This window comes from Eulemur rufifrons, chromosome 16 (genome assembly GCF_041146395.1).
Source record: "Eulemur rufifrons isolate Redbay chromosome 16, OSU_ERuf_1, whole genome shotgun sequence".
Lineage (NCBI taxonomy): Eukaryota > Metazoa > Chordata > Mammalia > Primates > Lemuridae > Eulemur > Eulemur rufifrons.
The window spans coordinates 28,082,702-28,107,088 of record NC_090998.1 but is presented as its reverse complement, the minus strand read 5'-3'; the positions used below and the strand labels follow the sequence as shown (position 1 = coordinate 28,107,088).

General features: G+C 39.5%; 1 long non-coding RNA gene and 1 other non-coding gene across 3 annotated transcripts; one reads left to right on the top strand and one right to left on the bottom strand.

Annotated features, from left to right (window-relative positions):
- Positions 1 to 584: 584 nt before the first annotated feature.
- LOC138397416 (uncharacterized) lies at positions 585 to 13,264 on the bottom strand. Of its 2 annotated transcripts, XR_011235769.1 has the most exons (5): positions 13,253 to 13,264; positions 9,018 to 9,101; positions 6,405 to 8,021; positions 2,925 to 3,057; positions 585 to 2,328 (listed from the first exon to the last, which is right to left on the bottom strand). It is a non-coding gene; the product is annotated as an uncharacterized lncRNA (long non-coding RNA). The 2 variants fall into 2 exon arrangements; XR_011235768.1 differs by lacking the exon at positions 2,925 to 3,057.
- Positions 13,265 to 21,104: 7,840 nt separating this feature from the next.
- LOC138397699 (U6 spliceosomal RNA) lies at positions 21,105 to 21,208 on the top strand. Its single transcript, XR_011235830.1, has one exon. It is a non-coding gene; the product is annotated as a U6 spliceosomal RNA (small nuclear RNA).
- The last annotated feature ends 3,179 nt before the right edge of the window (positions 21,209 to 24,387 follow it).

Sequence of the window (24,387 nt, the reverse complement as noted above, 5' to 3'; positions counted from 1 at the left end):
TAATACGATATTCTCCTATGTTGGGCGACATGTCAGGAGAATGGGAAGAAGCTGCATCAAATCTTTATCTCTGACTAATGGAGATCTTGGGCTTTTAAAGGAGGGACCCTGTGCCTTGGGGGGCTGGGGTCATGGTGTAACTAAGAGGGTCTGTGTGCACTGGGGGCAGGTTGTGGGGGATGGTGAATCAGGAAGTCTGCCGGGGGCCTTCAGCATCTCAGCTCCTTTGTCTTTTTTTTTTTTTTTTTTAATTGAAAGATGTTGGCTGGGCGCGGTGGCTCACGCCTGTAATCCTAGCACTCTGGGAGGCCAAGGTGGGAGGATTGTTTGAGTTCAGGAGTTCAAGACCAGCCTGAGCAAGAGCAAGACCCCGTCTCTACCAAAAATAGAAAGAAATTATATGGACAGTTAAAAATATATATATAGAAAAAATTAGCTGGGCATGGTGGCACATGCCTGTAGTCCCAGCTACTCAGGAGGCTGAGGCAGGAGGATTGCTTGAGCCCAGGAATTTGAGGTTGCTGTGAGCTAGGCTGATGCCATGGCACTCTAGCCCAGGCAACAGAGTGAGACTCTGTCTCAAAAAAAAAAAAAGAAAGATGTTGAGTTGAATCAGCTCCTTTGTCTTGCAGAAAATCCACCATTTCTGGGAAACAGCTCAAAAGGTCAAGTAGTTAGTTAAGGGAGGGGATTATTAAAAATAATTTTATAGGGGTCATTGAAATTTTTTTTATAGAGCAGGCTACATTTTCAACTTTTCTCTACAGTTGCCATAGAATTCAGTTTTTTCAGTTCTTCTAAGTTAGTTTGTATTCATCTTTCTGCTTTCCAGTTTTCAAAGATTTATCACTGTTATCCTTCCCATCTTTGTGCTTTTATGTCTTTTAAAAACAATCCCACTATTGTAGTTTTAGTACAGATGGTCCCTGATTTATGATGGTTTGACTTATGATTTCCCCACTTTACAGTGGCGCAAAAGCGATAGGCATTCAGTAGAAACTGTACTTTGAATTTTGATCTTTTCCCTGAGCCAGTGATATAGAGTAGGCTTTGTGTTAGATGATCTTGCCTAACTGTAGGCTAATGTAAGTGCTCTGAGCACATTTAAGATAGTTTTGATTTCTGATATTTTCAACTTATGATGGGTTTATCAGGACCCATCATAACCTGGTTATAAATTGAGGAACGTCTGTAGGTTTAAGGAGAGAACAAGATTAGACTGGCATGTTCTAACCACCATCTTAACTCAGAATTCCTCTAATGCTTTTTCATCAGCCTTGTGGGCTGGCATTCCACCAGAAACATGCCTGCAAAGTCAACAGTTGTGTACAGGATCATTCACTAATAGCCAAACTGTTTTAGTTACATGTATTTAGGTCAATATGTAACAGAGGCAAAGGCCTGAAAAAAAGCAAAGATGTTTTACGTACTGTCTCTTTAAAATTCCTCCTCCCCCAACTCTTTTGGGAATTAAAATCTGCATCCCTGTCCAAGGCCAATATCAGAGGAGCAGAGGGTTGTCCTTTGTTCTTTGCACCACAGGAGATGGCTTTACAGAATGGTCCCGGCATAGGTCACTAGAGTGTCTTCCCTGGAGATGGGGGATGGGGTCAATCAGGACTATCAACTAAACAGCAATATCCTGAAGCTGTATAACTTTAAATACCCCTTTAAAAGTTCTGTATTTCTGCTTATAGGGAGGACTGTGGTACTTTATGACAGGAGTCTGCCATACTCCTCATTTGCTGGCAAATTAATAAGTAACCCTTTCATTCTCCTCAGACCACTTGTCCTGGTTCTTCTGCAGCCTCAGGGACAAGTGCCTGACAGTAACAATAAAATTAAACAATGAAATGGTTTGCCTAATGAACACAAAAGTCTTTTCCATTTGCAAAATTAAATCAATGAATGGTTTAGGAAATGGATGTGGGCAGCTTCCTCTTTCAAAATTCTCCTCTGAATTTTCTTAATCACAAGTCAAAAGTGTTGTAGTCTAAAGAATGCACTGGATTTCATGGGGAAGAGGAAAAGAGGAAACAAGGGGAGAGAAAAAGAGGGAGAGAAGGAGGGGAAGAGAAAGAAGAGGGAGCTTTTGCCTGTAGAGGGCAAGTTGGCTTGTCCCCAGACTTCTCACACTATTTTGGAAGCATTATCCATTCCAAGGTCTGGTCCTTAGTTTAGAAATTCAAATGTTAAATACACAGGATCATGCCTGTAATCCTAGCACTCTGGGAGGCCAAGGCGGGAGGCTCACTTGAGTTCAGGAGTTGGAGGTTGCAGTGAGCTATGATGACGCCATTGCACTCTAACTGGAGTGGCAGAGACAGACTAAAAAAAAAAAAAGTTAAATATACCCAACGTTGATTGAATCCCAAACTCAAGATATTAATGTATTCATTCTTTCAGTAAAGAATTAGTGTCCATTATGTGTCAATCTTGGTGCTATGTGTTGTGGATACAAAGGTGAATAAAGCATACAGTTGGTCCTACCTATTGGAGAGTTCTGTATGTTCAGATTGGAAAATATTTGGCCAAAAAAAAAACCCCCACAAAATAATAAAAATAACAATACAACAACAACAAAAAAGAATACAAATAAAAAATATGGTATAACAACTATTTACATAGTATTTACATTGTATTGTAATCTAGAGATGATTTAAAGTACATGGGAGGATGTGCATGGGTTATATCAAATAGTACATTATTTATAAAAGGGACTTGGACATCTGTGGATTTTGGCATTGATGGGGGGATCTTAGAACCAATGCCCTGTGGATACCAAGGGATGACTGGTACATACTCCTAGCTCTTTTGGTGCATATGAAATAGATACAGAGATTTCCACTTTTATATATGGTAGTTTACAGTGATAAGTATTACCATCAACGAGCATGCCAGATATTACTCTGAAAGCACATTACCTTGTTCTTGATCAAGTCAAACAGAATCCTCTCCCCTTCACAGTTTTCCTGATTCATTGAGAACTTCTTGCTCTTGAGCTTCCCTTTTACAGATGCCCTACAGATCAGCCCAAGACTGTTAAAAAGATCCCTTCTGCAGAGAGAATGAAATACCATTCATTTTATCTCTGCTATCTAGTTACAATAACATTCCAATCATGCTTTTCTGACATTATCTCTTATTGATCTTCATTGAATTTGGTTTGTTTCTAATCTTTTTTCCCCCAATATTTAAGAGTTGCAAAAATACGTAAAGAATAGCTCAGCAAGCACAGGAATACACACCATCCAGCTAAAGAATTAAATGATTGCCAATGCATTTAAATCATCAGTTCATTTGTCTTCCTACCTTTCCCTCCAGAATTAAGCCCTACTCTGAATTTGGTGTTCAATCATTTCTTTATATATTTATATAATTTTATAATGTACTGCGAACTAAAATAAAATCTTAAGGCTCACCCCACCACCGGCTGACTGAATGGACCCCCTCTGGCCAAAAGAATATCCTAAAACTAAATTACCTGCCAGGAGAAGGGAGGTCAGACATGCCTCATCATGCCCCCCTCCCTTCTTGGGGACATCCTTTGTAACCCATCAACAGGTCTAAGGGTATGCAAGACAAACCTGCAGGTCCTCAATTTACACAACAAATCTATGTCGGGTGGCTTATCTCTGATAAACAGCTCCTTATGTTGAAACATTCCAAGCCTTTAGACAAAGCTTCATGTCTTCAGCCAATTACAAGTCAAAGAATCTTTAAACCCACCGGTAACCTGGAAGCCACCACTTCAAGATGGCCCACCTTTTCAGGCCAAACCAATGTATGCCTCTCACGTATTGATTTATGACTTTTTTTTTTTTTTTTTTTTGAGACAGAGTCTCACTCTGTTGCCCGGGCTAGAGTGAGTGCCGTGGCGTCAGTCTAGCTCACAGCAACCTCAAACTCCTGGGCTCAAGCGATCCTACTGCCTCAGCCTCCCGAGTAGCTGGGACTACAGGCATGCGCCACCATGCCCGGCTAATTTTTTTTTTTTTGTATATATATATTTTAGTTGTCCATATAATTTCTTTCTATTTTTAGTAGAGACGGGGTCTCACTCTTGCTCAGGCTGGTCTTGAACTCCTGACCTCGAGCGATCCACCCGCCTCGGCCTCCCAGAGTGCTAGGATTACAGGCGTGAGCCACCGCGCCTGGCCTGATTTATGACTTTACCTATAACCCCTGTCTCCCTGAAATGTATAAAACCAAACTGTGACCCAGCCACAGCAAGTCCACTTGCTCAAGGCTTCTTGGGTGTGGCTCTGGGTCATGGTCCTCAAATTTGGCTCAGAATAAATCTCTTTAAAATCATTTTACAGAGTTTGGCTTTTTCCCCCCCATTGACAATACATTTGTATCCTGAAGCAACATACAGTATTGTTTTGCATGGTTTTTACTTGATATAAGGGGTATCATACTCAACTTATTCCATCACAGCTTTTTATTTTGGATGAGTATTATACACCTAGACATGGAAATGCAGATATACGGTAAGTGTATCTTCAAATTTACTATTTATTATCAATATGTCCTTCAATATTGCTTTAGCAATTTACACTCCCCATCATCCCGTACCCGTTGTATATAAGAGGTCCTGTTGCTTAAAAATTTTCCCTGAATTTTATATTGTTCAACTCACAGATTTTTGGTAGAATGATGGGTTTAAAACTGTACTGAAGTGCTGCTTTGATTTAGATCCCCTGATAATCCAAGATACTGAGAATTATTTCTTATATTTTTGGGCGATTTGTGTTCTCCCCTCTGATGACTTATATATCTACAAGAATGTAAATTCCATGAGTACAAGAACTTTGTGTCTCCAGGACCTTGAACAATGCCTATACTGCCTAATACATTGTAGATACTCAATACATATTTTGTTGAATATCACAATCATCCCTTAGTTTGCAGGGGATTGGTTCCAGGATCCCCCATGGATACCAAAATCCACAGATGTTTAAGTCTCTTATATAATAACATAGTATTTGCATATAACCTACATACCTCCTCCTGTATATTTTAAATCATCTCTAGATCACTTATAATATCTAACACAATACCTATATATCACTTCGCTCGTGTGGATTCAATGTAGTACTCGATGTGTGGCAAATTCAAGGCTTTTTTTTTGTGGGGGGGGGAACTTTGTGAAATTTTTTTTATTTCAGGGCAGAAGACTACTGACAATCCATATTTATTGCTTTACATTACAAGAATTAAACAAAAAAGAGATTAGAAAATCACTTTTTGAAATTTCTACAATCACCAATTTGCAACAGAAATGGAGGCATAACCCTTAGTGCTAAAAAATAGATGAATTATCACTTCTGCCTGTAACTACAGATGGATACTCCTGGATTTTCACACTTAATCCATTACTTAATGTTGAACACTATAAAATGGAAGGTGACATACTTATGAACTTAAATCACAAGAAGAAAACTCTCCAAGATCAACCTTAAATGAGCTCCTATTCCAATAAGCCACAAAGAGCAGTAAGAGGCAATATTCATTTAAAAGCACGAGTATCTTGATGACAAGAAATCAGGGTTGTTTGTTTGTTTGTTTGTTTGAGTCTTGCTCTGTCGCTCAGGGTAGAGTGCAGTGGCAACATCATAGCTTATTGCAACCTCCAACTCCTGGGCTCAAGTGATCCTCCTGCCTCAGCCTCCTGAGTAGCTGGGACTGCAGGCTTGTGCCACAATGCCTGGCTAATTTTTTAGTATTTTCTTAGTAGAGAAAGGGTACTCTACAAGAGTGCTTGCTCAGGCTGGTCTTGAACTCAAGCTCAAGGAATCCTCCTGCCTTGGCCTCCCAGAGTGCTAGGATTACAGGCATGGGCCACTGTACCCAGCCAAAATCAGGTATTTATATTTCTCTAGAGATGTTTCTTCTTCATCTTACAAAGGCACTTGAACTGAAATGGAGAGTTAATTCAGGTACTCCCCTGGGCAACTGATACCTTGCTTAAATTAGATGAAGTGGTGAGTAAATTCAAATTAATTCTCCCCTTCTGGCACCAAGCGCCAGCCAGGCACGACCCACTCCGGGGACAGTGCCAGGTGGGGAATTTTGACTGGGGAAGTACACCTTTTTTTATTAAAAAAAGAAAAAAAAACCAAATTAGTTCTCCCAAATCAGCCTGATACACACATGAATATATCATAAGACATAGCATATATAGATATAGATATATATCATAGATATATTTTTGGTAGTTAATGTAATGAAAGAAGAAAAGATAATATTGGTGTCCATGCTGAATTGGCTGACTTGGGCAGGCAAGGATACTATCTCTATACAATATATCCAATGATGACTACGGAACATGCCCATAATTATAGGCAAATTAAACTTTTATATAGTTTCTGGTATTCATATTCACTCTTCTTGATTCTTACTTTTTTGCTCTTTTCCAAAGCCTTGGATGATCCCTCGGGTGAATTTGTGTAGTCTTTCTTCACTAGTGCAGTGTTTCTGGCACAGTTGTAGATATTTAAAGTTGCAGATATGTTGAAGGCGATCTGGTCATAGCCTGGAAATCATGCTCAAATTATCTCTGTCTCTGTAGCTATTTCCGTTATCTATTGCTAGCTAATAAACTACTCCAAACTGCTCGTGTTTCTGTGGTCTGGACATTAGGCAGGGCCCAGCTGGATGGTTCTTTTGCTCCATGTGGCAACAGCCATGGTCAGTCACTAGGCTGGCTTCAGTGTGTGGCTGGGCTTGTGAACAGAAAATCCAAATAGGAGATGGTTATGTCAGAGGTATCAAAAAGGAGTCAAGAGGGCATGAGGAATTGGACCCAGATGGAATTTGGCCTGTTAACTGGACCAAAATGCAAAACCAGTTGCATTTGATTTGAAACCAAGTCTCATCACCAACCTCCTGGAAAGACATATATGCTGAACTAGATTGATCATGTAAAGGAAAATAAAAATCTCAGGACTTGCCTCCCCCTGTACGCTTCTTATATATAAAGGAAAGTCAAGCCCAAAGGCTGAGTCAAACACAACCCCCTTCCAAATGGATAGCTGTTACTAACATTACGCATTAGCCAGATCCCCAGGAAAGGTAAAAGGCCTCAGGCACCTTCACAGGACAGCCCCCAAAGATCATTCAGAAGTAAATTCTTTGCTGGCCTCCCATAAACAGGGACGTGCCAATTGTAATTTTAGGTCTGCAGTCTAAGTCTAGCTCCTAAAACTAAAGTCAGTTGATTCACCCTGATAATGTTGAGTCCATGCTTACCTTCCCAGGTGCAGAACAAAGACAAGATGAGGTGGATCATTCCTTCACCTACCCAGAGACGTCTGCATAATTTATTTCTTCCTTTCTTTATTCCCTTTTTCCTTCAAACTTTCACCTTATCTATGTAACACGTAGATTTCCTGGGCAGTAATGAAAGTCTCACAAGAATGTAACCATTTGCCTTACCGCCTACCTGCCCCTCTTCCTACATGCCTTCCCCCACCTCCCTTTAAGGAAATGTATAAATACTAAATTCCCTAAAAACCTCTTTGGAAAAACAGCCACAGATGTGTCTGTGGTTTGTGTTTTTCTCAGACATGCCCTAAAGCTGGCTTAATAAACCTCGATTGATTGAGATCCTTGCCTCAGTCACTCATTTCGGTTGTCAATCATCAGAGACATCCTAAATTGTTAACCAGCCATCATCAATCACGGACTGTGCTAAAACTTTCCAGATGTGTAAACTCACAGCAGTCCTTATAAGCCTCTGCCTAACCTTACCTGGATGGAACACAATTTAGCTGCTTGCTAGGTCGGTGTCTCCTGAATTGCAATTCCTAAGACCCCTATCAAAAAGCCTTTTCTTTCGTTTGCTGCTCCATAGCGTTGGTTTTATTTCTTACCAGTTGACAGGCTCAAAGGTCCAAGAAGGCATCACTCAGATGTATGGTGCCTCCTGCTCCTCCATGTGGGCTCACTCTCTCCATGTGGCCTCTTCTCATTCAGTTGTCTTGCCTGAGCTTCTTTACGGTATAGCATCGAGTTTCCTGAAACAAAAATGGAAGCTTCCAGACCCCTCAAAGCCTAAGCCTAGAATTGGCACATAAAGCATAACTTCGTTGGGAGGAAAACTGCCTTTACTTAGGTTCAAATGGCAGTGGGGAGGAGGTGGGCTTGCAGATTATCTTACAAAAGACAGATTAACTGGAGGAGAAAAACCAAGCTTGATTTACACGCCTGTAGAAACATTCAAAAGAAGAGTCTTGCTGAAGAGCGAGGGGTAAGGGTTTATATATCAACTTGATAGGGGAAAGAAGGGGCGGGGAGGGAAGATGGGGCACCTATGGGAAGTACAAAAGGAATTTGAGGGGAACAAATGGAAGGTATGACAGTTTATGATAATGTTTATACAATTTCTCATCTGGGTGCTAAATAGTCAGTGTCCTTCCTCACTGGGAGCTCCCCCAGAGAGGGGATTGATGACAGCTTCATTCTCCAAAGTCTCTGGTCAGGTAAGACAAGCTCAGAAAAGGCTCTTGCTGCATCTACTGTATCTCAAATGTCTTGAGGAATCATTGTACCATTCTGGTGGGATGTGAGTCCCTTCATCTTCTACCTTGTTCCATTTATTAATCAAGGCAAGTCACAAGGCCAGAGCAGATTCAAGGGAAGGAAGTAGACTCCACCTCTCAATGGTCGGAACGGTATGCGCGTACAGGGAGGGAAGGAAAGTCCTGTTTTGGGCTTTCCTGACTGCTGCTACAGGTGACAAACTCTGAAGGATGAGCTGGCATTAATGATTGAGTGATTATTTTCTCCAGAGGAGGAGAAATATATTGAAAAAGCATATTTTAGGCAGAATGTAATTACAGGGGTCAGCAATCCAACACATACAACGTACTGACACCAAGGACCTTGTGTGGCACCGCACAGAAACAGGAAGCACCCAGGATGGTACCTGGCTGCTTCCCTGGGCCCCTCTATTGCCACCTGCCACTGTCACGTTGGCCTTCCAGATACACTGCAAAGAAGACAAGACTCACCACGACCCAAGAACATTCTGAAGAGGAAGGAAAAAAGAAAAATTCTTTTTCCTTCTACCCATCTTAGGTTTATTGGCTGGGGCCCTGTAAATTAGACAGACAAAAGACAGATTAACAAGAGAAAAACAAACAAGTTTATTAACTTGTGCCTCAAGCATACACACGAGAGCACTCCGTGATGAGTGACTTGGGCTTATATTGCATCATAACAAAGTGATGAAGGAATGGCAAGGGTTTAGTAAAGCACCCAAATTGGAGCTGGGAGGCTATTTCAGCTTGAGCCTCAGGCACATATTAAGCACAGAATATTCACCCCTAGAGGTCACAACTTCCTGGATGAACATCTGCCAAAACATCTGCTGACTGCTTCCTGCTGAGCTGGGAGGTCCCTGACCTAGGGGAATGGGGGTGGGGGGCCGGGCGGGCAGTGGGTTGGGGTGCCTTTTAGATGGTTACAACCAATCCTCTGACTCTGAGACTGCTTTGAATATGATTCCACCAATTGTAATAGTGGAAAAACGACTTTTGTAATCGCTTCCTCTCCTGATTTGTCCTTTTTTTCTATAAAAGCTCAAGCCTCTCCTTTGTTCTCTGGAGCACTCCCCAAGGTAACTTGGAAGCATTTTCCAGGCTGCAGTAACTTACATTTGGCTCAGATAAATTCTTTGTGATATAAGTTGTGCCTCAGTTTTTTTCCAGGTCCACAAAAAGAATGATATTAATATATGTGTAAAGAAATGGCAAGACAAAGGAAAAGGACTTTGAGTTTCTAGGGCAGTAAACTGTGGGAAGGTAAATACGTGCCTGGGAGTAGGGGAACTAATAGAAGGTAAGAGCTAGTTAGGAAAGTTTGTAATGTAGATTCCTCTGGTGCCATCTCTGGGCTGACATGCTCTAGTGCTATCACTGAGGCCTGACGTTAACAGGGAAACAAAACTAGGGACCTCACCAATCAGAAACTGCCAACTATCCTCTAACTAGGGACTTTCCGTGGGTTTTACCCAAATAAGACAAATGTCTAGCTCTAGCCGATCAGGAAATTTCTCAACTTTGCTTCCATGTTCGGCCTGTAAAAGCCCTTTGCTCATGCTGCTAAAGCAGAGCTCTCTGAACTTCTTTCAGTCTTGAGTGCTGCCAGATTCATGAATTCTTTAATGCTCATTATCAACTCTGTTAAATGTATTTTGTCTGAAGGTTTTCTTTTAACACACCCTTCATGAGATTATTAAGATTAAATGAGAAAGAGGCCGGCTGGGAGGGGAGGGGAGGAAAAAAAAAGATTAAATGAGAAAATGTGTGTAGGGCACTTAGCACAATGGTACATAGTAAATGCTCATAGTATTATCTACTGTTAATATTATTATTATTAACTTCTGTGAAACTCCAGGGACCTGGAGGGTTGGAATCTGAAGAGGGGACTGTGAGGCCCAAACCCATTAAGATGAGTACCATTTCCAGAAGGGCATTGCTTTCAGACAGTGCAACATTCAAATATATGTTAGTAACTTGGGAAGAAAAGTAACAGCTGGAACAGTTTGAATTGACCTGTATTAGTTAGTTCATAGAATCCTTGAAATTTAGAGCTGGAAGGAATCTTAGTCAAATCTTTTTCTTTGCAGGCTAGAAAACAATTAGAGACCTGTTACTTGTATTGATGTTATAGAAAACTGTAAAGGATGATAACATGAGGACCCTGAGAAACAACTGTCAGGAAGACTGGGTCACATGGCCGTCCCAAAGCCCCAGGAATGGGAAAGATGCCAGCCTCTGCAAAGGGACCCCAAAGGCCACAGCTCTTGTTCCTCTGCCATATAAGAAAGACGTCCTCCTCCTCTTTCCCCGCAACCTCCCCACCCAGCACTTCCCTCTGATAATCCATTTCTTGTCTCCCTTCCCCTCTCCTTTTTTTTCAGCTATGTAGAGATACTTTGATGTGGAAAAAAAAGTCAAGATTGATTTAATAATCATTTTCTTTTTTTGTTTCAAAATATTAAGAGGGTACAAATGATTTGTTACATGGATACCTTTTATAATGCTTAAGTTGGGGATTCTAGTGTGCCCATCACCCAAATACTGTACATTGTACCCAATTGGTAGGTTTTTACCCCTCCCCTCCTCCCCCCACTTCTTGATTTCCTATGACCTTTATATCTCTTTGTGTCTGTGTGTGCACATTGATTAGCTCCCAATTGTTAGAGAGTACGTGTGGTGTGTGTTTTTTCCATTCCTGAGATATTTCACTTAGGATAATGGTTTCCAATTCCATCCAAGTTGCTGAAAAGACATTATTTCATTCCTTTTTATGGCTGAGTAGCACTCCATGGTGTACATATACCACATTTTCTTAACCCACTCATCAATTGATGGGCACTTAGGTTGATTCCACATCTTTGTGATTATAAATTGTGCTGCAATAAACATTTGAGTGCAGGTGTCTTTTTGATAAAATGACTTCTTTTCCTTTGGGTAGATGCCCTCTAGTGGGATTGCTCGGTTGAATGGTAAGTCCACATTTACTTCTCTGAGGAATCTTCACACTGTTTTCCATAGAAGTTGTACTAATTTGCAGTCCCACCAACAGTGTATAACCGTTCCTTTCTCTCTGCATCCACACCAGCATCTATTGTTTTTTGACCTTTTAATAATGGCCATTCTGACAGGGGTAAGGTGATACCTCATTGTGGTTTTAATGTGCATTTCCCTGATGATTAGTGATGTTGAGCATTTCTTCATATTTTGGCCTCACTTTGGAACAGACTGAAAAGCAACCAATGTTTAACAAGTTTCTAACAGAGATCCTGTGTTTTTATAAGTATTTCATCATCTTCTGAGATGCAGCTGAAATATGATCCCTCCTTTAAAATTAAGATAGGAAATAAAAACAATGACGGATTTAACCAATCGTGGAGATGTTGAAAGGAAAATCTTTTCCTCTACCAACTTATGCCCAGTAACGGGAGCCTGTAAATTAAGTGACCATAAAGAGATGAACAGGAGAAAAGAAAATAAGTCTTATCCATATGTATGCAGAGCATTCAGACGAAGAGGCTCCCTGAACAGCTAGAAACAGGGGTTTATTTATCAAATTAATAGGGGAAAGGTGAGGGCTAGGGAGGAGAAAGTACTTCTATGGGAAGAACAAATGAATCATTTTGAAAAAGGGAAACAAATGGAAGGTATGACAGTTTCTAATAATGTTTGTTTATGCAATTTCTCATCCCAATGTGACCTATGAGTGGTCAGTCTCCTTCCTGGGAGTGAAGCTCCCTTGAGAAGGGATTGATGGCAGCTTCACTCTCAGAAGGCTCTGCCTTTTAGTCAAACAAGTCAAGTTCCCAAAAGGCTTCTTTCTGTACCTGCTGTATCTCACATATCTTCAGTATAAAATAATCTTCATATCAACTCTGGCATTATAATGGATCCCCACTGAGAAATTTCTGATCTAAATATAAAGATGGTAATTCAAAAGAAATCCAAGAAATTTGGTTTTTTAATTGTATATATATTCATTATATGTACATTAAAGCTTATTTTTAGACAATAACATATTAAAATATAATGATAATTGTACTATAAGATTTTACAAGAAAGGCTGCTGACTTCTTTGAATATAAAAATCAGTGGCTCATGTGTTTGAAGAGCAAAGGGCACATGCAATAATGACTTTTCCCATACATCATAAGTTCCTATTGTAGAGTGTGTAGTAGAGAATTCATTAGGGAACAAAACATTTAATACCTTTCAAACTTGTCATCTCTCATCTCTAGAATATGGGAACAATGAGCACCCTAATATTCTGGGGGGCATTTAAGGTACCAATATTTTGTGAGACTCTTGAGTGTTCCATTCCTCTTCCATTGTGGTTATCCTAATTTTTAGAGCTATACTTTCCACCCCTATATTTTGTGAGTTTGTTCCATAGCTCTATACCATAACATTTTTCAGTTTGAGCTTCTGGGGCAATCTGCTTATTTTGTGTGTGTTAGTAGAACACCACCAACTTATTCTCACAATATGATGTTTTTATTTGGGCAGTCAAGTGTCTTGAAACTCGGTGATTTAGATAAAGTTTGTGGCTTCATGAAGATATGTCTTCTGTCCTGACTTGCTCGGTACTCTCCAACTCCCAGTCCCTTTACCAGGACTCTTTTTGATAGATTCAAGTCTACAATTAATAAAGGCTTTATTCTCTAGGTATTCAGTCAACGAATATGAATTAAGCATCTATTACTTACCAAGTATGTTCCAGGCCTCTGGAAAGACAAAAAGAAATAAAACACATTATCAAGTCTCATGAATCTCAGTCTAGTAATGAACAAAGACATGTAAATAAATTCTTGAGATATAATATGATACAAATTATAATAAAATGAATACCATAGAAGCTTCCTTAAATGACTGCTTCTTAACCAATTCACTAGATGAACCGATGCTCACTGTTCCTTTAGTAAAATATATTGGCTGCTGCCCATAACAAGTTGAACATTTTCAACCAGTAGACTCTACACATCCAATCACTTCTGCTCTCAGTGGTCACACTGCATTCTTACTAATAATCAGATGTGCAAGAGGAATGAGCAAGGGAAACTTGTTCAACTTTGATTTATTATAAAGGTATGGTTATTAAAACAATGTGGTACTGGCTCAAGGTTAGGTATATTGACCAATGGAATAAAAACATTGGCCAGAAATATTGACCAATGGAATAAAAACCTTGGCCAGAAACACATACACGTACACACACATACACACACGCACAAGAGTGCACACATACATGTGTGTGTGTCTATATATATGCACACACATATACACAGGTGCACACATTCCCGTCAGCAATGTCAGTGTTCCAATTTCGCCACCTACACAAGTTACTATATTTATTCTTTTAGCCATCCTAGAGAGTGCTAAGTGGTATCTCACTGTGGTTTTAATTTGCATGTTCCCAATAACTAATGGTATTGATCATCTTTTTTTGTGCGTATTAGCCATTTGTGTATCTTCTTTGGGAAAATGTCTATTCAGATCCTTTATTTTTTTATTGGGTTTTCTTCTTATTACTGAGTTGTAAGAGTTCTTTATATTCTAGATACAAGTTTCTTATCAGATATGTGATTTGAAAGATTTTCTCCTATCATGTGAGTTGTCTTTTCACTTCCTTGATAGTATCCTTTGATGCACAAAAGCTCTTAATTTTCGTGAAGTCCCATATCTATTTTTTCTTTTGTTACTCATAATTTTGGTATATAATCTAAAAAAAAAAAATCCATCACCAAATCTGAGGATATGAGATTTACCCCCTTTTTATCTTTTAAAATTTTTATAATTTTAGCTCTTACATTTGCATGCTTGATAAATTTTGAGTTAATTTTTGCATATGGTATGAAGTCAGGATCCAATTTCATTCTTTTGCATGTTGTTATGCAGTTGTCCGAACACCATTTGTTGAGAAAAAACTTTCTTTCCACGTTCAAGGATCTTGGCATTCTTGTCAAAAAGTTGACCAAAAACCATATGGGTTTAATTCTAGACCCTCAGTTCTATTCAGTTGATCTATATGACTATCTTTATACTAGTACCAAACAGGTTTGAGCCAGTATCCTGGCTCTATATTAAGTACTGAGATTGCAAAGTGTGAGTCCTTCAACTTTGTTCTTCTTTTTCAAGATTGTTTTGACTCTTCTAGATCCCTTGCAATTCCATATAAATATTAGAATCATCTTGTCAGTTTCTATAAGGAATTCAGCTGGGATTCTGATTAAATATGTAGATCAATTTGGGGAATATTGCTATATTAAAAATATTGTCTTCCAATCCATAAACACAGGATGTTTTTCCATTTATTTATATCTTTTTTAGTTTCTTCAACAACAGAGTATAAGTTTTTATTTCTTTTGTTAGGTTTGTTCCTAAATATTGTATTCTTTTTTATGCTATTATAAATGGAATTATTTTTTAAATTTTATTTTTGGTCTGTTCATTCATTCCAAGTGTGTAGAAGCTGAATTAATTTTTGTGTATTGGTCTCATATCCTACAACCTTGCTAAACTTGTTTATTAGTTTTAATCTCCCCTCCTAAGGCTTAAACTCTAGCTGGGTATCAATGTTGGGGGGGGGGGTAGAGCCAAGAAGACATGTTTCTCATCATTCAGGCTTCACTTTTTGACATATAAAACTACACACCTACATTGTTTTCACAGAGATAAAAATAACATAAAAAGTATCCTGGCACAGTACCCAGGACAGCTCTTCACAGCTGCCACTCATCAGCCCTCAGTGTCTTGATAGTTAAAACCTGGCCAAGGTCCCACTGTGACTTTTTTTCCTCCCTAAACCTGTCTTAGGTTTCTTTACTCTGAAGGAAAAACAAGAGGGAGAAATGTTTATAAATTCTAAAAGAAGTTTAAGATAGTATTTTAAAGAACTTAGCCATTAAAAGTATAAACTTCTGTTCATCAGAATACCATTAGGTATCTGACAAAGGTACCATCTCAAATCACTGAAGTAAAGAAGGACTTTTATATAAATAAATAGTGCTAGGACAGCTGGGTAGCCATTTGGAAAATATATTGATCCATACTTTACACTATATACAAGAATAAACTCCAAATGGATGAGGGGTCTATATGTAAAAAATAAAACCATTCAAGTATTAGAAGCAAGCATGGGTAGATTCCTCTTGAATTTCAGTGTAAGAAATGGCTTTCTAATTCTGATTCAAAATTCGGAGGTAATAAAAGATTGATAAAATCAATTATATAAAAATGTTTAAATTTTCATGATAAAAGTACCATAAAGAAGTCAAAAGACACCTGACAAAATGGGAGAAAATATTCACAACATATGCCACAGACAAGGGACTATCCCATATATATATATATATATATTTTTTTTTTTTTTTTTTTTAGAGACAGGGTCTCACTATGTTGCCCAGGCTTTCCAGGCATAAATCTTATAATCAGCTAAAAAGGATCATTTTATCTTTTGTTTTCCAATATATATGCCAGTGTTTCATTTTTATGTTATATATTTATCAGAAGATTTAAAATAATAAAAATTATAGTGATAGATGGCATTCTGTATCATTCCAAATTTTAATAGTTCACTGTTTAAAATAAGAAAAAGGGAAATCATATCAAGGAAAAGATGGATAAATTCCATTATATTAAAATTAAGAACTTCTGTTTATCAAAAAGATCCCATTAAAAATGAAAATACTGGCTACAAACTGGGAGAAGATACTTGGCACATAATTGACAAAGGGTTAGAATCTAGAAAATGTAAATAACTTCTACAAATAAGTAAGAAATACCAAACAACCCATGAGAAAAATGGGTGAAAGACATATACAGACATTTCACAAATAAACAATCAATGAAAATATGAAAAGAAGCACAATCTCACTACTTAGGGAAAAGTAAATTAAAACCATAATAAGACATAATTTTACATCTACCATATTGCAAAAAATATTAAGTGTGATAATACCAAGGGATGGCAAAGATGTGGAGCAATAAGCAATCTAACACCCCACCAATGAAAGTCTAAATGGGTGCATTGACTGTGGAAGCCAATTTGGCATTATCTGGAAAAGCTGAAATGGACATTCCTTATGACTTAGAAATTCTATTTACTGCGCATATTCTCTGGAGAAACTCTTATACATGGGCACAATGAGGCAAGCAAGAATGTTCAAAGCTGCAGTGTTTATAATAACAAAAAACTGGAAACAGCCCAGATGTTCTCAAGTAGACTGGGCAAATAAATTCTGATATAATAAAACACTGAAAGCAGTGAAAATAAACTATAGCTACATGAGTTAAGATCTTTACATTTCATAGACATAATGTTGAGTGAAAAAAGCAAGCTGCCAAAGATATATTTATATTTATTAACAATAATATGGTTCCATTTATATTAGATTAAACATGTAAAAATAAAACTATATGTTTTAAGGAGACATGAATATTTGATTAAACTATGATTAAGTTAAATCAAACTTGTTTAGGGAGTGAGGAGAACCAAAATCAGGATGGAGACACTTCAGGCAGGACGGGGTCAGGGAAGGGCCCATGGCATATCTCTTCAAACTGGATATTTCTTAAACCCGGTGATGGGTACATTGGTGTCCATTTAATTGTTATTCTCTATACCACTCATTCTTGAACTTGGCTGCAGTTGGGATCACCTAGAGAGCTTTGCAAAATACTGATGCCTAGCTCCCACATCAGAGATTTTTATTTTTTATTTTTTATTTTTTTTTTTTTTTTTTTTGTTGAGACAGAGTCTCACTTTGTTGCCCAGGCTAGAGTGAGTGCCGTGGCGTCAGCTTAGCTCACAGCAACCTCAAACGCCTGGGCTTAAGCGATCCTACTGCCTCAGCCTCCCGAGTAGCTGGGACTACAGGCATGCGCCACTATGCCCGGCTAATTTTTTCTATATAGATTTTTAGGTGTCCATATAATGTCTTTCTATTTTTAGTAGAGACGGGGTCTCGCTCAGGCTGGTCTCGAACTCCTGACCTTGAGCAATCCACCCGCCTCGGCCTCCCAGAGTGCTAGGATTACAGGCGTGAGCCACCGCGCCCGGCCCAGAGATTTTTATTTAATTGGTATAGGGTCTGTAAAATATTATCCTAAATGGAAACCCTAAGTTTTTCTTTTTTTTTTTTTTTTTTTTTTTTTTTTTTTTTTTTTTATTTGAGACAGAGTCTCACTCTGTTGCCCAGGCTAGAGTGAGTGCCGTGGCTTCAGCCTAGCTCACAGCAACCTCAAACTCCTGAGCTCAAGCGATCCTCCTGTCTCAGCCTCCCGAGTAGCTGGGACTACAGGCATGCACCACCATGCCCAGCTAATTTTTTCTATATATATTTTTAGCTGTCCATATAATTTTTTTCTATTTTTAGTAGAGATGGGGTCTCGCTCTTGCTCAGGCTGGTCTCGAACTCCTGAGCTCAAACGATCCGCCCACCTCGGCCTCCCAGAGTGCTAGGATTACAGGCGTGAGCCACCGCGCCCGGCCTAGTTTTTCTTAAAATGTATTACTCTAAAGATAAACAGCCTCATTCCTGATGTTTTTCTAAAACTTTTTATTTTTAAATAAGTTTAGACTTATCATACAGTTGCCAAAATAGTACAGAATTCCTGTGTATCTTTTACCCAGCTTCCTCTAGTGTTAATATTTCACATAATCATAGCACAATGATCAAAACCAGGAATTAACATTGATATGATATATGACCTATATTCTACAGCCTTTATTCAAATATCATCAGTTTTCCCACTAATGGTATTTCTTTGGTCCAAGATCCAACTTGAACTCCTACATTTTGTTTAGTTGTCATGTCTTCTTAGTGCCCTTTTGGTGCGTTACATGAGGGACTGTCATGTCCATATGTCTCATTACTGGTGATGTTAACTCTGATCACTTGGTTAAGGTGGTGTCTATGAAATAATCATCTTATCAAGTCTCTCTTATTTCATTCTCAAAGGAAAAACTCATAAATTTTGAACAATCTTTGATCATCACTAATGCACCAATAAGGAAGTACTGGATTAAACTACCAGGGCGTATAGACACACATGCACTGTGCACACGTACACACATTAAAGACAAGGTACTTAAACCTGATTGGATCAGTCAGTTATTACCACAATAATGCTCATGTATCTTCACATGGGCTGGAGCAACTTGGCTTTAGACTGCTTGTTATGTGGGCTTGGCTCCAGGCTTCTCCTTGGGTTCAGGTCTGATCTGCATGTTTTCTTAGTCCTTTGGACCAACTGCTACCTGGGGCATGTTCTTCTTGTAAAAGATCACGGGAGCGTATAGGAAAGTATTGTCTCTTGAAGCAGGAAGTGTCACACTGTCCCTTTGACACATATTTCATTAGCCAAAGTAACTTACGGGAAATATAGTCCTCCTTTAGTAGGAAGAGCTGCACAGTCACACGGCAAAGTGTGTAAAGGTAAAATCCACATACAAGGAGAGTATGAAAAGCTAAGAGTAGTCACCTCATCTAGCTGACTGACCCTGTGTTTTTAAAAAAAGTGACATGATGTTTGTCATACAGAATTAGCCCCTAAAATAATTAGAGAAAGATGTGTGTCCCCTATGGTGAGGATGGGCCTAAGGACCGGATAGAAAGATTACCAAAAGAACCCTCAGATAGTCAAATAATGATTGTATAATTTGGCCAACCCTTCACTTCTCTCTGTTAACTTGAACTTTTTCTCATATACACCTAAAATAATTTCAAAAAGTTATATACTTCCTCACCTACTTCTAATTTCTTTTAAAGAATATAATTTGGGCCGGGCGCGGTGGCTCACGCCTGTAATCCTAGCACTCTGGGAGGCCGAGGTGGGTGGATCGTTTGAGCTCAGGAGTTCGAGACCAGCCTGAGCAAGAGCGAGACCCCATCTCTACTAAAAAAATAGAAAGAAATTATATGGACAGCTAAAAACATATATATAGAAAAAATTAGCTGGGCATGGTGGTGCATGCCTGTAGTCCCAGCTACTCGGGAGGCTGAGACAGGAGGATCGCTTGAGCTCAGGAGTTTGAGGTTGCTGTGAGCTAGGCTGACGCCACGGCACTCATTTTAGCCTGGGCAACAGAGTGAGACTCTGTCTCAAAAAAAAAAAAAAAAAAAAAAGAATATAATTTGGAGCATAATGTAAATCTTGACCCTAAAAAATAAAAGCATATATTACTTTAAAAAAATGTATCCATTGGAATATAAATAGTGTAGGGTTTTGGTATATATATCATCATCCATCAAAAGAGAGGGAAAAAGTACTTTTTCAGTAGACAGGCATTTTATATACATTCTTTTTGCCCACAAAATTTTATCCTAATATATGTTGAAAAGTCTTTTAATCATCTTGTATTTTCCTGAGAAAATATATGTATGTATATAAATTGAAATTATTTTAAACTATTTCTGTTTCTTGTGATCTTAAAGTCCTAAGTGTTAAATATTTCTTCTGGATTAAATTATTGCTACCATTATTAATAGTAAATAATCAATCACAAAAAGTAAATATACTGTTTATGAAATAATTATTGGCCGGGCGCAGTGGCTCATGCCTGTAATCCTAGCACTCTGGGAGGCCAAGGCGGGTGGATCACTCAAAGTCAGGAGTTCGAGAACCGCCTGAGCTAGAGCGAGACCCCGTCTCTACTGAAAAATAGAAAGAAATTAGCTGGACAACTAAAAATATATAGAAAAAATTAGCCGAGCATGGTGGCGCATGCCTGTAGTCCCAGCTACTTGGAAAGCTGTGGCAGGAGAATTGCTTGAGCCCAGGAGTTTGAGGTTGCTGTGAGCTAGGCTGATGCCATGGCACTCTAGCCCGGGCAACAGAGTGAGACTCTGTCTAAAAAAAAAAGAAAGAAAAGAAATAATTATTAAACATTATGAGGAAAAAATTCTCCTAGTATTGAAACTTGTTCTAGGCCTAGGGGTACCTGAGAAGCTGCCCTGAATTCACCTTCTTGCAACATTAGTTCTCGGCATTTAGGAAGTTCAGGTAAATGTAGAATGTTGTTTGGACTGTGCTTTTTCTGCATGAGGTGTATCCAGACTATTTACTATATAACCTTTCATTGATATGATGCAACAGCCTGAGGAACAATATGACTAATAGGGTATAGATAGTGGAATAGCTCCCCAGTGTCACAGTGGCCCATCTTGCTTTACCTCACCACTTGTAACGGAGCGTGACCTATGAAATGAGAGGTCTGGGAAGCTGTGCCTGGGATATTGCAAGACCTTCTGCTCAAAGTGTTGCTTGCTTATGCACCGAATTACCTGTCCTGTATCCTTTGAATAAGGTAAGTAAACTGGTACGGGAACCACCTTCTGTTTTGTTAATCTTTCCATCAATCCAGATTTGTATAAAAAGCAGCAATTAATGTGAAGACCTCTGACTCCACAGAGGCTAAACCTTTATGTCATAAGAAAACGGACAGGTAATAAAGAATTTTGTTGCTTGAAATATTGCTGAATCATCATGTTGTTCCATGTGGTTAACATTTTACTGCCTCATCCAAGAATTGATCTTATCAGTGGAATTTAAAAAACACTGATTTCAGCAGCACGTATACTAAAATTGGAACGATACAGAGAAGATTAGCATGGCCTCTGTGCAAGGATGACACGCAAATTCGTGAAGTGTTCCATATAAAAAGAAAAAATAAAATAAAAAACATTGATCTGATTCACTAAGAACTGATTAAATGCGTTGAAAAAGAGAAGCAAGCTGAGGAGGGAAAGGCAAAACATACTATGCCTTGGTTGTTGCTTATGGCATTGCTGGAAATGAAAACCGTCGGCAAAGAGAAGGGAAGTGGAGCCAAGAGCTTTAGTATGTGAAAGAAAGTCAGATCCTCATCCCTGCCCTCGTACTCTGCTGGGACGTGGAAGACGTGGAAGGACAACACAGTTACTCCCACTGCCACCCCACTGCGCTCCCTCATTAATCAGACTAGCCAGGGTCCCCATGGGGAGGTGCAAGTCATTCATTACACATGACCAACATTGCAGTATAAAGAAATTGGGTCATTTTGTTGAAAAATACTAGCAACTGCCTGAAGAATTCTTGCGGTCTTAGATCCTTAGATAAGACAATCAGCATGCCAAAATTTAATTGTGGTTTCTGCAGAATGGAGCAGTTTGCATGGAATGAGCATCTATATTACAGAAACAAATTATATCTAGTGAGTCTTTCTGTCATTCCTGAACCTAAGACTCCCCAGTCGCTAAGTTAGTGGTTGCTCCAACCTGGAAGTAAAATGTTATTGGAAATACATATCTCAGTGAAATGGGGATGACTTCTTAATAGAATGCATAGGGTTCAGCATCAAATCTATGTGAACCTTGGAACTTTACCTGAGCACCGTACTCCTGAAAAACAGCAATAGGTTTTTTAAAAAAATCCCTCCACCCTTTAGTATTCCTGGAACACTACAAAAACCCACCCTTCCCTGTATGACTTAGATAAGACTAATAAATTACCCCCTTGATTACTTACTACAGGGCCAACATGGGCCTCCCAAATTCCTATTGTTTGTCTCATAAGTGATTAGCTGAGCTGTTTGCACTGACCAGTCTGGACAAAATGCCTGCTAACCTCACTTGACCACACTTTTTAAGTTAGGTTTCTCTTTCTCCCTCAGGCCCCTGAACTTCGGCCTACCCTTGAGTTTAAACAAGCATTGGAATGTGAAACAACCTCCTTAATGACCCTTCCAGAATTTGGCTGACTGCAAAGAAAAATTGTCCAACATGCCGCCTGCTCAGTGTGCCACCTGCTGATCCCCTTCCTCCATAGCCTGTTCTTTCTAACCTTGTTTACCCCAGTGGTGTGTTCTCTGTTTTGCAATATCTTCCACCCTCCCCATCCCCGTGCCCCCTGTTACAAGAGTCATTTTGAAAAAAAGGTCTCTCTTTACGTAAGTCCAGATTTGTTTTTAATTGACTTCTTGCAGCATAAATAGGTAGACAGGAATGGAAGGGGTTTTAGTATAGTGATTTCATTTAATTATTTGAACGCTTTCTGAAATATATGCCTCAAATTACATAATTATCGATCAATAAAAGTTGATTTTTAATGCAATTTCAGCTGTCAACTTCTTTAGGCCCTCCTTCGATTTTGTTGAAAGTAAAGAATTGGGAAACATCTGACTTGCAAAAGATGTGTTACTCCGTCATCCAATTCACCTGCTTCCTCAATAGCCAACACTGAGGTTTAGAAATATACCCTTCCTGGAGCCCGGGAGGCTTCCTCTGCCCCATGCAATGTGCCCCAGCGGGTGCGTGTTAGTGGCTGGAGAGTGGTTATGAAAGGGGGACTGGAAAAGTAGGACCTGTGCAACATCTAAAGGCTAGTATGATGCCTTGACTATAGGCACGTTCTCAGGCAGATCTATTTAAGAAAAAATATATACAGAAGTTGAGGATCTAGAAACTAATTTTCTTAAAACTAACTGCCAATGGCTCCCTTCCTCTGTCTTCATCAAAGCAGCCATTTTGCTGTTGCCACCTGCTAGTGTCGAAAGAGCCTCTGGCTTCAGGTTTACCAACAGCTGCAATGAAGCACAGGTGGCCAGACTTCAGGCTGAGATCTCAAATGGAGACAGGTATCTGACCTTGCAGAAAGAAAGTGATGTATAGCATAGTAACAGCTGATGACAAAAAGCCTCAAAATTTTCTTTTCAAAAATAGCTGCGAGTGGCCGGGCACGGTGGCTCATGCCTATAATCCTAGCACTCTGAGAGGCTGAGGCGGGAGGATCGTTTGAGCTTAGGAGTTCGAGACCAGCCTGAGCAAGAGCGAGACCCCCCCCCATCTCTACTAAAAATAGAAAGAAACTAGCTGGATAACTAAAAATATATAGAAAAAATTAGCCGGGCATGGTGGCGCATGCCTGTAGTCCCAGCTACTCGAGAGGCTGAGGCAGAAGGATCGCTTGAGCCTAGGAGTTGAAGGTTGCTGTGAGCTAGGCTGACGCCACGGCACTCTAGCCTAGGCAACAGAGTGAGACTCTGTCTCAAAAAAAAAAAAAAAAAAATAGCTGCCAGTAATATTACTGAAGTGGAATAGATAAACCTGATTAGAGGTAGAGGGGTAATCCCAGGAGCCTGACTTTCTTCTCTAACACCTTTATAATTGCTCATCACACAAGGGCCAAAACTGTCTCAGAAATGTGCCCTGGAATATTAAGGCAGCTGGGCGCTGACAGTGTTACAAATTCTAGGAAGTTAGCCAAACGGTCCTTCTCACAGCAAGTGTTGAATAGCAAGGCATTAAGACTAGAAGATGCTAATGATGAAGCTAATAATGGTCTTGTGAAAGTAATAAAGACCCCCCAAACGAGAAAAAGCAAAGGCTATTTAATCAGAGCTTGCTATAGCAAAAGAGTCAGCCACCACCATTACTTGGGTTTTGGCAGAAACTCAAAAGCAGGCAGAGGAGTGGGAGTGCTTTACTAAGGGGTGGACTGGGGAGCAGGGAAGGCTTGAGCTGTGCCCTGACTGGAGGCTGCTGGGAAGCTGTGGGTGGGCCAGCTTCAAGTGGGATAGCCTATGTGACTGGTTAGGGGAGAGTATTTGACTTTCTCTACTCTGTCCTAAATGGGAAGCAGAGGCAAAAGTTAGGGAAGCTGCCAGCTTTTAATCAAGTCCTGGCCATTTGGGGCTGACTGATAACAGAGGTTATTGTCTGGCTTCCTGGACTGATGGCTAGAGATAGCGGTCTGAATTGCTACAAGTCTGAAATATAGATAGTAGGTTGACTTCCCTGGCTGGTTCCTATACAGAATGGGTTAGTTCCCTGGGCCAGTTGCTGCACACTGTGGATTCGAGTTC